The following is a 13,745-nucleotide window of genomic DNA, read 5'->3' as shown; positions in this document are numbered from 1 at the left end:
GAAGAATAAGTTTTGTTCAGATTCTGTTAATAGAAACTTCATAATTCATTTTATTTGTTGTTTTTATTGTTTTTGTTAAAATGTCTTCCAGTCCAGTGTTGAATTTAAAGTTTATGGATCTTTGAGGATGTGCTACTGCATCTTCACACCAACATATTACTTGACAAGGGTCTTAAAAAACAATATTATTGTTTATTGCAATAACTTCTGGGACAATTTATCGTACAGAAAAATGTATGGTTACCCACCCAAATTTTCATCTACCACCTGATGAAAATGAGATATTAGTAACTACTAGCAACTACTGGATACTACCTGTCATCTTCTTTTTATTATTATTATTATTATTATTATTATTTACTCTGTGTGTATGATCCGTCCATGAATTAGCGCCCTGACTCTGGTCAGTCTGACTGCAGCCGGGCTCCAAGCTGCTCAGCTTAACCCTCCACACCGATTAGTCATTCGACGTTTTACTGCTCCGCTGCGTTTATTTTAAAAAACGCTTCCAATTTCTCTTTATGCTGGCACTCCCGTCCGCGCGCTCATGCCAACAGGCTGAGGTTAGAGCAGGCCAGATGATGTAATGATGCAGATTTTTCCAGAGTCATTCACATGGGAACCGGCTAAGCAGAACCTTGGAGCGGTGCAGACACCCGTTTAAATTTCTCATTTTACATAGCATTACGACCACAAGCTACAGCGTATTTTTATATGCTAGGGTTGCAAAAACACACAATCGTTTTGTTTAGTTTCTAGTTTAAATATCTTAGTACTTGAAATAAGACAAAACTAACTTACATGTAACTTTTACACAAGAAACAGGAGCTTGTTTTAAGTCACTGATTAATTAATAGTGATGAAAAAGTTCTAGTTCCAACGGTAGATTATTTCACTTAAACATGGGAAAATGTCTTGGTTGCTAGGTGACGGACTGGGCTTGGCTGGTGTTGCTAGGTAACGGTGCAGTGCCCCTTGATTTTGAAATAAGTGGGGGAAAAAATCTGCCAGTGGAACTAGCAATTTTATTATCAATATTAAGGAATTATTGGCTTAAAACAAGGTCCTGTATCTTGTGGAAAAGTTACTTGTAAGTTAGTTTTGTCTTTTTTTTGCAAGTGTATCTAGAAACTAAACCAAAAATACTTGGTAAGATTTTGTGTTTTTGCAGTGCAGCATGTTGGAGTAGCTCTGTTACGTTACTCCTGATCTGTTCTTTTTGTAGACTTTGTTCATATTTTTACTTTTATTCCCTCTGGTTTTGGAATAACAGGTTTTTCTTTTCTCTTACTTTTTTACTTTTGGGACCAAAAACTGAAGTAATTCCTGAACTATCACCCCAAATCCCAGAGGAATAATAAAGGAGGAACTTCAAACCACCTCTTCCATCCATCATATCCGAAACTCCAACATGTCTCTGCATTGCTTTCTAATCAGACAGCCACAGAGAAATTTAAAGAGTGCTTTCTAACACCTGATGATGTCATCCAGGTCATGTTACTGTGGAAAATTATCTCTGCTGCCCGTATATTGATCTGTTAGCATGTCATGTTAGTCATTAAATTGTCATACAGCACCAATCTTCAGTCAGAGGCCTTTTCAGACATGTTGCAAGACTGACTTCTACCATTACTGCCCAGATACTTGGATGATTTGAGTTACGACAACATTTGATGAATATAGGATACATAAGCACATCACTGTGAACCATGGAAATGCAAGGAATCCATTGGTTAAAAGAGGATCCCAGTTTTCCAAAAGTTAAATCTCCAAAACCAAAAAAATTGATTAATTGATCAAATTAAGTCAATAACATTATACCGTACATTGCGATAGGCACGTGATCAATATGAATAGGTAATGCATTCTAATAGAATATTACATAGAACATTCACTGAACTCCAATCCAGAACCGCACGGCATTCTGGGAGATGTAGGCAGAGGAAATACTTCAGTCGCTCAACCTCTCACAAGCAAGGTTGGTGGAATCAAGTGACTCACTCACTCTCTGTTTACCTAGCAACCCACTCGCACTTTGGTTACCTAGCAACAACTTGAATAATGTGGTTACCTAGTAGCAACTTGAGGAACTTGCGCAGCAGCAGTTTAAGGTTTTGCCACCGTTCCTCAAACTGTTTTAAAAATAAAAACGAAACAGCATGGAGTGAGTTTGGCAGTAACAAAAAACGAATCAATAGTTATTGGTATTGTCTGATATGAAACGTAATAAGTTTTTCACCCGTATCGTCCAACGTTGTGTTGAACTTTCACATAAAATCCCAATAACATACATCCAGTTTGTGCTTGTTCAAATGTTAAAGAAGTTAAGCGGCTTTAAATAAATGTGAAAGCTACTCCAGATGACATCAGAGGCTATAATGTTTCTACTTGTGGTTTGTAGCGGTTATGAATAGCTGCTTGCTCACGTTCCCACAGCATCCAGCTTGTTTTGCTGAGGCTTTCATCCCTAAATAAACCAGTGGAAGCCCAGCTGCTGTTCGTCTGTGCTCAGCGTGTTTGTCTCTCGCCTCACTGGAGCGGACGGCGCGTCGACGGGCCGCGTGTTTACCCTCCACCGCAGATCGTGGCCGCAGCGATGGGCCGGCTGTGTTTGAAGCCGGTCCTGGACGGAGACGGGAATGAGAGCATGAGCTTGTTGGTGCCGAGGTCGATGGATCAGAGGGGGAGCAGATGGAGGCTGCTGCTACAACCCCCCTCTGTCCCTTTTCATCGTGGCAAAGGTCGGAATCAGGTTGGGAATGGCTGCCGACCCCGAGCAGGAGGCATTCCAGCATTCCTCTGCGGTCAAAATCAGAGCAAACGAAGCCCCTCCCTGGAGATCAAGGCGCCGCCAGGTTATTTCTAGAGCTGGTTACCTCAGTGATCAAATATTCTATCAGTTACTCTGCCGATTAATCGTATGGAAAAATTTACACATTCTACAGAACGTTTTGCATAAAAAGATTAATATAAACAAATAATTTTATTTCTTTTTTTAACTAAGAAAATAAACATTGTATAGCCTGAAAGGCGGGAACACGGCATTCCTTTAGTAAATCTGAACAGGTGAAGATAAAACTAGGCCACTTGGGGAGTTTTGGCTTAAGCATATTTATAGATAAAAGTGTTTTTATCGCCAATGCAGAATGTGTAGTTGTGGCTCACTTACTGCTCTAAATATGTTTTTTCCAGCAAATATTAGTTGTCAATAATCGATTAATCATGATTAATCACATTATTTGTTTAAGCCCTAGTTGTTTTTAAGCAAAAGGCCATTTTCTGAGTCTATATTCTCCAGTTAACAATTAGTCTATTACTTAATTAGACGATCATTTCACGTGTTTCAACCCGTGTTTTTCCAGCAAAAGTCCTTTTTTTGATTCTGTACAACGATTAATCTATTACTGAATTAGTTGATAATGATTTCAATAATTGATCTGATTAAACCACCTGTTATAAAACATGAGATGAATATAGTCAAATAATTTCCTTTTTTTAATAAGAAAATCATAATTTCAAGTTAAAATGCAGTAACAACATTCAGCATAAATCTGAAGCTAAAACTTTTTTTCCTGAGAGTTTTTGGCTAAAACATAGTTATAGACATCCATGTTTTTATCTGAAATGCTACCAGTATGTGTGTGTGTATATATATATATATATATATATATATATATATATATATATATATATATATATATGGAATATTTTTGCTAAATTTCCACTCTAAATATGCTGTTTTTCAGCAAATGTCCTCTTTTTTTTTTAGTCTATGACCTCCTGTTTATGATTAATCAGTTACTAAAGTAGTTGATTATTATTTCAAAAATTAATTAATCACAATTATTCATGATTAATCGTTTCTGCCCAAGATATTTCAATACAAGAGCTGAATGCTGTTCTAGATGTCCCAGTTGAAGCTAAATTACCTCTTTTTTTTTTTTTGGTAAACTCCAGTTAACGATTAATCACAATTAATCATGATTAGCTCTACTTATTCCAGCACATGGGCTGAATGTTGGGCTGCATGTCCCAGGTGAAGTCAAATGTCCTGCCTGCATCATCTCAGAATCTCAAATTGAAGATATTCCCTGAAATCTTTAAAAAAGTGACTCGTATCAGAGCTTTAATGGTTTCCTGTGCAAGTTGAGGTGAGAACGTAGCGTGAACAGAATGAGTGTAGGGAAACAAGTCAGAGAGAAAGCTGAGGCAGCAGATAACAGGCTATCAGGGAGCTCACATGCTTGTAATCCACCCTGTGATAGCTTCAGCTTTAAAGTATCAGGCAGAGACCAGCACGGATTTCCAAGTTCCTCGGTGCTGAAGCCTTCTTATGTGATGCTTTTTTATGATTTTTCTGCAGCGTGCTGCGTTCTCTTTGCTGTAATTGGCAGCTCATTCCAGCACCAGGCTCCCCTTAAAACTGGTTTAATGCACAGCTCTTTATGTGTAACAAAGGATTTATTTTTATTACTGGAGAGGTCTTGATGGCGCGCAAGAATTTAAAATGTCAGCTCTAATCTCTCAATCTATTTCCAATATCTGACATTTATTTCTTTAATTCAACTAAAAACATGTTTGGGTTATTTTCAGTGAGGGGCCTAATTAGGGAGGTGCAGCTCCAGGGAGCTGAAAGTCTCAAAAATCTGGTTCCCATTTCTCCTTTATCATTTTTTTCCTGCCTTGTGGTTGCATTACTCTGCAGAGATGCTGAAGGCCTGCATAAGAAAATGAGGAACGAGACCAGAACCGAAGCGTGGGTGTGTGTGTGGGTGTGTGTGTTTGTGTGTAGGGCAGAGTGGGAGAGACTGAATGATTTATGAAGATTGATGGCTCACTGTGCCGGGCTAAAGCAGCAGTACATCAATGTGGGAGAATGTCACTCGGTCCTGGAGGATTGTGCACACACCCTGACGGGCTGTCTCATAATTTTTATTTTTTTTGCTGATGCAGGATCAGCAAACAAATGTGTATCGTAATGAAATGTACCAAGTCCATGCAGCTCTGGTGGAGCTGTAACTTAAATGAAAGGCGCCTCGTGTCAGGATCAGCTTCTTACCTCCAGTATCAGTTTCCTCACTTGTTTCAACAGAGTATTTATGGATGAATTCACACCAGACATGTTTAGTCCGCTTCAATCAAACTCCAGTTCGTTTGTCTAGAAAGTGCGAATTCCAAAAAAGCGAACGCTAGTCCACCTAAAAACCTCAGTCTCGGTTCGGCTGAAGTGAACTCTGGTGCAGTTTGAATTCATTTATGAATGCCAAGCGCTCCAAAAGCAGGACGTAACAGCTCTATGCTCATTTACCAGAGTGCAAAGCATTCTGGGTAAATGCAACCAAAACAAACGCGTGAGTCTGGCACACGCTGGAAATGGATCATAGTATTGTTACAAAAGAAATCCTACAGTCTCTAAAATCTGACGCCACTCCATTTTTTTTCACATTTCGTAAAGAAGGAAGTTTTCTTGATGCAATACATTTGGCTGGACGATAAATTGTCCCAGATGTTATTGCGATAAATGATAATATTGTCGTTTCAAGACAGTTTTCAAGTAATATAAAAATGGCATAATAATACAAGTACAAAGATCAAGTAACTTTTTTTTACATATATTTAACATTGGAACTGGAAGACATTTTAGGCATCCAAAATAAACAACACAACAAATAAAATTTGTACCGAAGCCTTTGTAAACGAAATAGGCTGCTTGAGACCAAATCACCAGATTGAATCCTTTTGTTTGAACGATACACAAGAAACAAACATCGTTTTTGTTTATCATGCGATTAATTGGTGTATTGCTTATTATGACACACTTACTTGTCGTTTCTGTCAGTGTTTCCTGGTGCAGCACCACCACAGGCAAGGAGGGGAACTGGTTTTTCAAAGGTTTTGGTCCACTTTACAAGTGCAGTTTGAAAGCAAAGCGCACCATCTAAAAATAACTGAAAGAGAGATTTATTCACGTTTAAGTTGCTGTTGTTGATTTAACTCTAACCTGGGGTTGACATCAGTTAGAAATACTGATTACTTTAGGCCAGGGCATAAAGTTTAAACTGGGTTTTAGCAACTCCCAATTTAAATGTTGACGTCAATGTTGCTTTACTCTGTTGACTCTTTGCGTTTCAGGGATGTTTGCATTGAAAAATTGTTGAATTAGTAGAAAATGTTGATCCAAAATTGCACAACAGTTACGAGGCTTTTGCAAAGTTGGGGTGATTGTTGGATTTACTCGTGAAATAACCTTCAGTAAGAACGCTTTCTAAAACCGAAACAGTTGTGGAGTTGGATCTAGAGGCTAAAGTCAGCCAGCCGGGACAGACCATATGCTGCTCCTGCTGTCCGGCTCTTTGCTTTCCTTAACGATGTTCTCATGGGTGAACTGTGCTCCGAGTTTGCACAGCATGACTCTACTCACTGACTGTTAGTCCACAACATTTCTGTACACCTACTCATCTACCAAACGTCAGCAAACAAACACAACAAAGCTCCATTTCACATAAACGAACGTTTTTAAAAGGCAACAAACGCTGCGCTGCGGTCTGATCATTTCCAACAATCGCAGCTATTTATCTTAACTCAGAAGGGCAATTATACGAAGATAATTACTTTGATGTGCAGCAGGAAGCTTGAGGTTTCACTCATGCATGCATTAACAAGTTCAGACTGTGTAAACTACTCCTGACTTGGCCCAATTATTCTCACAGGCCTGGGAAAGCACAGAGACGGATGGCGTTTGATGAGGAAATGGAAAGTGGAAATCTTTCTTGCCAGAAAGCCTCTTTCCCAACTTATATGAAGAGGCCTATAAAGAAATGCTTTAGGCTGCGTGCATTTGATTTTTATCTCTTGGTTCTCTTCAGTTTGTACTTGAAACCAAACATTTACAAAACCTCTTTTTTTCTGACTTTAAATCGACTAAACTTTTCACATTTGGTGCAATTGGAGTTTTCAAAATGATTTGCATTTCTTAAACAACACGGTGAAATAATTGCTTTTATTCACTCAAAATCAGGAAAAATGGAACTAGAACTTTTCAAATTAATATTGAAGGTTTTTCTTTCCTTAAAACAAACTCCAATATGTTGTGGAAAAGTTACTGGTAAGTTAGTTTTGTCCTGTTTCAAGTGTAAGATATTTGCACACTTGATTCACTTTCTAAGTTTCTGATTCGCTTAATTCACAGCAGGTGAATTAACAGAAGGAGATATTTTTAAGGCATCACATCAAACATCCTGCTTCCTTGTGTGACTTCATTAAAAATCTAAAAACATTGATGAGAAATGAAATTGGTTCATGTTATTCGGGAAGAACACTGGTTCTCGTGATAAAAAAAAAAAGAGTCAAGTCCACCAGAATACAAAAACAAAAACGGTCTGACGCTCTTAAGAGTAATTTATGAAGAGCCTGAAGAGCCACTCAGAGATGAAGAAGCCAAAACAATCCAAAAAGGAAGAATACTGGTTGAAAATATGCTTTACTTTCTAAGTAAAGCATATTTACTTAAATATTTACTTTATTTCAGGTCTAAATGAACTGAAATAAAAATATTTGTCCATTATGCAACTTCTTCAGTGACTGAAAATAGGACTTGGACAGAAATGGACCTTTCACTTGGACAATGACTCTAAATATCAATCAATCCAGTTTATTGGTGTTGCACATTTCAGCAGGAAGGCTGTTCAAAGAGCTTCACATCATAAAAACATCATGAGAAACTAAACTTTACATCTTGTTGAGTGCAATCATCAAAATCATCAATAAGTATCAAATATGTTGGTTAATAATTCATTTATTGTGGTTCAAAAGCAGTTTTGTTTTTAGCTTTCATAGGAAGTAGCTCAGTGTTTCAGCCGTTTTGCAGTTTTCTGGAAGTTTGTTCCTAACTTGGTTACATCAAGCCTGTTTGAAGGAATGGGCCCATAACCCAGCAAACAATGGAGAAAAGGTTGTTGAAGAAAATTCAAAATGTTTGACCCGAATCCTACAGCAATTTTACCAAATACTAAAGAAACACTGAGTCTAAACACCCACCTGTTCAGAACCGCAATAAATTAAACTTTGACCAACATTTTAATGCGTAACAACGGCACTTTACAGAATGTAATGTTTACTGGTTGACTGTAACAAAGCAATTTGAACTGCCTCGTTGCTGACATGTGCTATGGGAATAAACTTGATTGACTTATTAAAGGAAATGTACAGTACAGACCAAATGTTTGGACACACTTTCTCATTGAATTCAATGAGAAGGTGTGCCCAAACTTTTGGTCTGAACTGTATGTAAATTTCCGACTGTGAAAAAAGTAATGAAAATATTTCTGTTTATCGTTGTGACATTTAGCAAAATAAAAAATTCTGTTGATCAAAACCGGAGACGTTCAGTCTGGTTTGGACAGCGAGAAAATGATAGTCTTTTTACACAACGTATGCAAATATCTGCCTTGGAGACGTTTCGCCTCATCCACTTTGCTTCTCCTTACTTTTCTTTACATAAATATATTTTTAGATGGATCCATTTCTCTGCTGGGTTCAGTGATCCAGAGTGTGATCCTGCTCTCGTCGTCTCTTAGGTTTGATAAGTTGCGGGATGAGAGGCCAGCGAGGCGCTTCATGTCGGGGGGAGTTAATGCCCTGGCATATGGGAATGAATTAGGTGCTAAAGATAAGCGTGTTGCAAACCAGCCATGTTCAACATCCAATCTCATCACAGGAGGAAAGAGGCAGCTGAGTAAATCAGAAGTTGTAAGGATGTATGGAAGGTCGTCATTGACAGGTTTGTAATGGATCTCTTTGACTGTTGGGCGTGGACGGCCGTAAAGAGCTGCACGTTTTCCAAATCTCCCCTCCCTTCTTCTTCTTCTTCTCCTCTCGATCATTTATTCTCCACACGCACGCACGCGAGCTCTGGCACCTGGGGAAATGAAGATGGATGATCAGCAGGGCGGCGAGAAGCTCAGGAGATAATACAGCAACATTAATGGCCACCTATTTAAGCAAAAACACATTTCACACACCCCACTGTGCCTTATCTGGCTTGTGGTGGAAAATGGATGCGCTTAGCTTTGTGCCGTTGCTTGTTGGTCGTGTTTAAACCATTTGCCTTGTTGCAGCAGCTTCAACTGTTTGTAGGGAAGAAATGTGCTCATAAAACTTGTCTAAAAAGATTTTACGCTTTCTGATAGTTGGGGCAGAAACGATTAATCAGTTATTTAGATAATCAACTTAATTTAGAAAGCAATTAATCATTAACTCTAGTTAACTGAAGGTCATTTTCTGAAATAAACCCAACATATTCAGAGCTGTAATTAATGCAGAGCTGTACAAAAAATTTTTTATTTTGCATCTGACATAAAAACTGTTTTTTTTTATTTATTTCAGATACAGGTACTCCTGAAGTCGTGAAGTTTTAGCTTCACCTGGTTCAGATTTACTAAAGAAATGCTATAGTATTGGATTTTAGCCAACAAAATGTTTATTTTCTTTTATATTGTTTCAAATATCTTTTATGGAAAAAACTGTAAAATCTGATTAATCGCCAGAATGATCGATTAATCGATTACTGAAATAATCGTTACTTGTTTATAATATTTTAAATGTGTTTTTCTGGGAAGCAAAAAAATTGAGTTATTTATTTGCATCTTTATATTGTATGGAAAAAGACACAAGCCTTTCAAAACATGCGGCATTTTTTTCAATCATCAGAATAATCGATTAAATGATTACTTGAATAATCATTAGTTGCAGCCCTACTTGTGTGTAATAACCTAAATAAATATTTTAAATGTGTTTTTCTGGGAAGTACATAGAATTGGTCTTTTGATGGTTGCAGTAAAAAGCAGACATAAAACATTGCATCGTCTTCATCCAACAATAAAAAAATCCAAACACACGCTTTCAGAAGCAGAGAAAGGAGCTTATTAATCACATCTGGGCCTATTGTACTGACTGAGCTCCTCAGAGAGAGATGCTTCATTAATACCAACCAGGCTAACAACACACACACACCCACACACACACTGTAAACTGATCATATATGCGTTAGACGCACGTTAAACGGTGAGAGCGATCATGCAGACACACTCCATACTGCTCTGTTCTAACCTTTGCATGTGCATCGATTTTAGCCTGGCAGGCACTTGTCCATGCATAGAAAATGTCTACATCGATAATCATCACACACACACACACACACACACACACACACGCCGAGGCAGAAGGGTGTCTGTTTGACTTATTTATTTATTCAGCAGCCGCTTCTGTCCAGGTCAGGTCGTCTCCAGCAGCTTAATGGACACCAGGCTCTGCTGCGTGGAAACATTAGCCAGCCCAGGCGCCTCGCTGCGTGTTTTCGGACTGACAGCCGAGACACAAACACCCCCACACGCCCACACCCACTCCTGAGGCAGAGGCGACTCTGAAATGCTCAGGCTGCTCGTCTGCAGCTACCGTTTGATGTTTTTATAGCAACTCCCAACCTCTCTGTGGCGTTCCCCGGCTGATCTCGCAGGATGCTGCAAACCCACACAAACACTCAGTGGGAGGCACAAACACTGGGATAAACCCAAGCACAGAGGAAGCGTCTGATTGGATGAAACCACAGGAAGTGACCAACTTGGCTTCCTGTTTTGGGGGTGTTGCGTTCCCTGAACAGTAAATGAGGTGTACCAAGGAAGTGAAGGCACACAGCTGAAGTCATTAACTCACACGCATCACGCTGATGTGTGTGTTTTGGTTGTTTGTTTTGGAGCCGGATCTAGTTTAACCAATTCAAACCAACCAAAAAGAGTTGGTTTGGTTTTTAAGCATCACATTGCAGCGCACAGAGTTCAGGTCATCAGCTGCGTTTTCATTGATCATATAATTGCTCAAATTGGAATTACAAAAATAAATGTGTTTAATGGAAACACGGCAATTTTGATTAAACGTTTTGTGCTAGGAGGATGTAATTTTTTGGAATTAGGTGTATTTCTCAAAACTGCAAACGAAACACATTTTTGAGTCACGAGTCATGTGATCAACAACCGGATGTTGCTACTGGCAGAAACGATGAAGAAGACGACAGGAAGAGGTATTAGGATGATGGCGGACAGGTTTATTAATGACGTGTGAACAAAAGTATTCACATGTGATTTTAATTGTGATTCTTCTTTATTAATGGACGCAAAGTTGCAAAACAACAGTTGTAAAGTTGTTGGTTTTTTTTACATTTTTGAGTTATCGACAAAGTTTTATGCACATTTACAATGGAAACGCAGCAACTGTTTAAAATTATCTCCAGTTCAGAAAGGACATAGAATATGGAAAAATAGTTGTATTTCTAGACTTTATTCCCTATCAAATTGCGTGAAAGATTTATCCACTCAGTTGTTTGCAGTCTTGAAAACTCTGGAATCAATTGATCAAACTTTGTTTATGCAGCACTTCTTGTACAAATATAAAACAGAGAGAAATTTAACAACTACAGGGAATAAATTAGGTGATCAAGTCCAAAGAAGGACAAAACAAGTGAGGGTTGGTGCCTCTGCAACTATTGTTTTAGTAATCGATGAATAACTCTATCAATCATTCTGGCGATTAATCGATTAATCAGATGGAAAAAATCATTCATTTAACCATGTAAATCTTTTTTATACAGTATTACAAATACATTTAACAATGAATATGAAGAAAATCCTTTTTTCAATAAAATTTTTTTTATTTTCTCACTTAAAATGCAATGCCATAGAAAACTGCCATTTAATATTTGTATTTATCTTAAATGCAGCATGTGTACTTCGTTGTGCAGTTTTGGCTTAATTACTTCTCTAAATATGTTCAATAAATGGCCTTTTTTTGATTCTGTACACTCCAGTTAACAATTAATTAATCACGAGTAATTGCGATTAGTCGTTCCAGCCTGTGATTCCTGGTCTTCGTAACTTTCCTTCAGCTTCTCGTTCTCCGTGCTCTTTCACCTGTTCAGAAAACCTTGTGGTGTTTCCCACAGATGTCAGAGGAAGCTGCGGTTTGTGAAAAGCTGAGCACCTGCTTCCACGCAGAGGAAATACAGTACAGTAGCTTGTGAGAAGTGCAAACCCATCTGCTTCATTTCTGGGAACAGTTTGTTTGTGTTCTCCTTTAAAATGTAATTCAGTTTAAACTCATGTGTGCAAACTAAAAAGGAAGTCTGGTTAATTAGCATGATGCAGATCTCGGCAGAAATCAGGGCGTAGCGGAAATAAAACCCAACACTTGAACTGTCCAGGTGTAAAACAGGGCAGAGTTGCTTGAACTTCCTACGTTTGACATAATGTAGCAGTAAATGTTGATCTGAATCTGGCAGCACATTATCAGCCCATCTGTCTCTTGATGTCTGTGTTTGACAGTCGCTCCGCTTCTTGTGGAAACCTCCAGGCCAGAACATTATGGAGCCCCTAATGGACCTTTCTAATGGGTTTCAGAAAGAGAAAATATAAAACATATCACTGCAACGTAGCCCCGTATGTTTCAGCTTCGGTTCAGTTTTAACAAGAATCTTCATAATCTGAAGCTTTCAGTTATCACTGAGCGTTTTCCCTCCTGGTTTCTTCTGTTCGATCTTTAGTGGGTTTGACTGATATGAGATGTTTGGGTTTCCTGTTCCGGATGTAAACATGATGATGCTCAGAACGCTGGCAGCTGCCTTTCAGCTTATCACCAACAGCGATCTATGCAGAACAGACACCTTTGAGTCACGTAGACATCAGGAAACGCTTAAAAACGGAAGCAGATCGATGATAAATGAAGTTAATATCACTTAAATTATTAACTTCTGCCCTTTCTGTCATAAACTTCAACATTTTATTAGAGAACCTTAGAGCTTGAGATGTTGCTTTTGTGATAACCGTTTGAAAGCAACAAGGTGAATATTTAGATTTCCTGATCAGATATGACTTTAAATACCAGTGCTCTTGATGTTTAAGGTAAAGTTATGTAGCACATTTTCAGGAACAAGGAAGTTCAAAGTGCTTTGCATCATAAAACACAAGAATACAAGAATTGATTTCTTGGGCAGAACTGTGAAGATACAGTTGCAGTAATCGATGCGCCTAAAGATGAACACATGGATGAGTTTCTAGATCTTGTTGAGACATTAATCCTCTCATCCTGGAAATGGCCTTCAGGTGACAGAAGGCCGACTTTGCAACTGTCTTTATGTGGCTCTGAGGGTTCAGGTCAGAGTCCATCACTACTCTTCTCTCTTATGAAATGCTTTCCATTTTCTGTTTATTTTATCTGTTAAATGATACAGAAATCACTCCATTCAGTTAAAATTTGTACATTTCCTTTGACTTTTAAAATTTGCTTTTCACTTTCTTCAACAATTTGGAGTATTTTACCAGTTTAAATATTAAAAAGCACCCAGCTTCACCCTGTAACTGTCAGATCAGCTTCCTCCACGCGTCTTTGAAGAAACGACATTGATGTCCATGAACCGTTTCTTGCTCCTCTGGTCGTTTAAAATAAAAACATAAAACAACCGGGCTTGTATCAGTGCAGCTGTTTTTGTGGAAACTCAGCCTTCTGCTTGCTCTGAGTCGTTTGTGTTTGCAGCTTATTAACGCGGCTCCCTGGTCTGGGAATCTCAGCTGATGGCTTCCTCTGTGACTTTCCTCCCTCTCGCTCTGCAGCCCACGCAGGACTGCCTCTGCCGCTCTGACACCTGAGCGCGCGCAGGTTTGGTTACTTTATCTAAAGGAAAGCGGTGGGTGGAAGGAAGC

The 13,745-nt window shown here is 38.6% G+C and overlaps 1 protein-coding gene and 1 long non-coding RNA gene across 2 annotated transcripts in view; both read left to right on the top strand.

The window, feature by feature from the left end:
• ext1b (exostosin glycosyltransferase 1b) overlaps nucleotides 1–13,745 on the top strand; it is a 150,080-nt gene that overhangs the window by 45,512 nt on the left and 90,823 nt on the right. The gene's annotated exons all lie outside the window — the stretch shown is intronic.
• Nucleotides 2,446–13,505, top strand: LOC114155470 (uncharacterized). Its single transcript, XR_003597749.1, has 2 exons — nucleotides 2,446–2,855; nucleotides 11,993–13,505. It is a non-coding gene; the product is annotated as an uncharacterized LOC114155470 (long non-coding RNA).

This window comes from Xiphophorus couchianus, chromosome 13, assembly GCF_001444195.1.
Source record: "Xiphophorus couchianus chromosome 13, X_couchianus-1.0, whole genome shotgun sequence".
NCBI classification, from domain to species: domain Eukaryota; kingdom Metazoa; phylum Chordata; class Actinopteri; order Cyprinodontiformes; family Poeciliidae; genus Xiphophorus; species Xiphophorus couchianus.
Note: the sequence above shows the minus strand (reverse complement) of the source record. Positions and strands in the feature narration are given on the sequence as shown.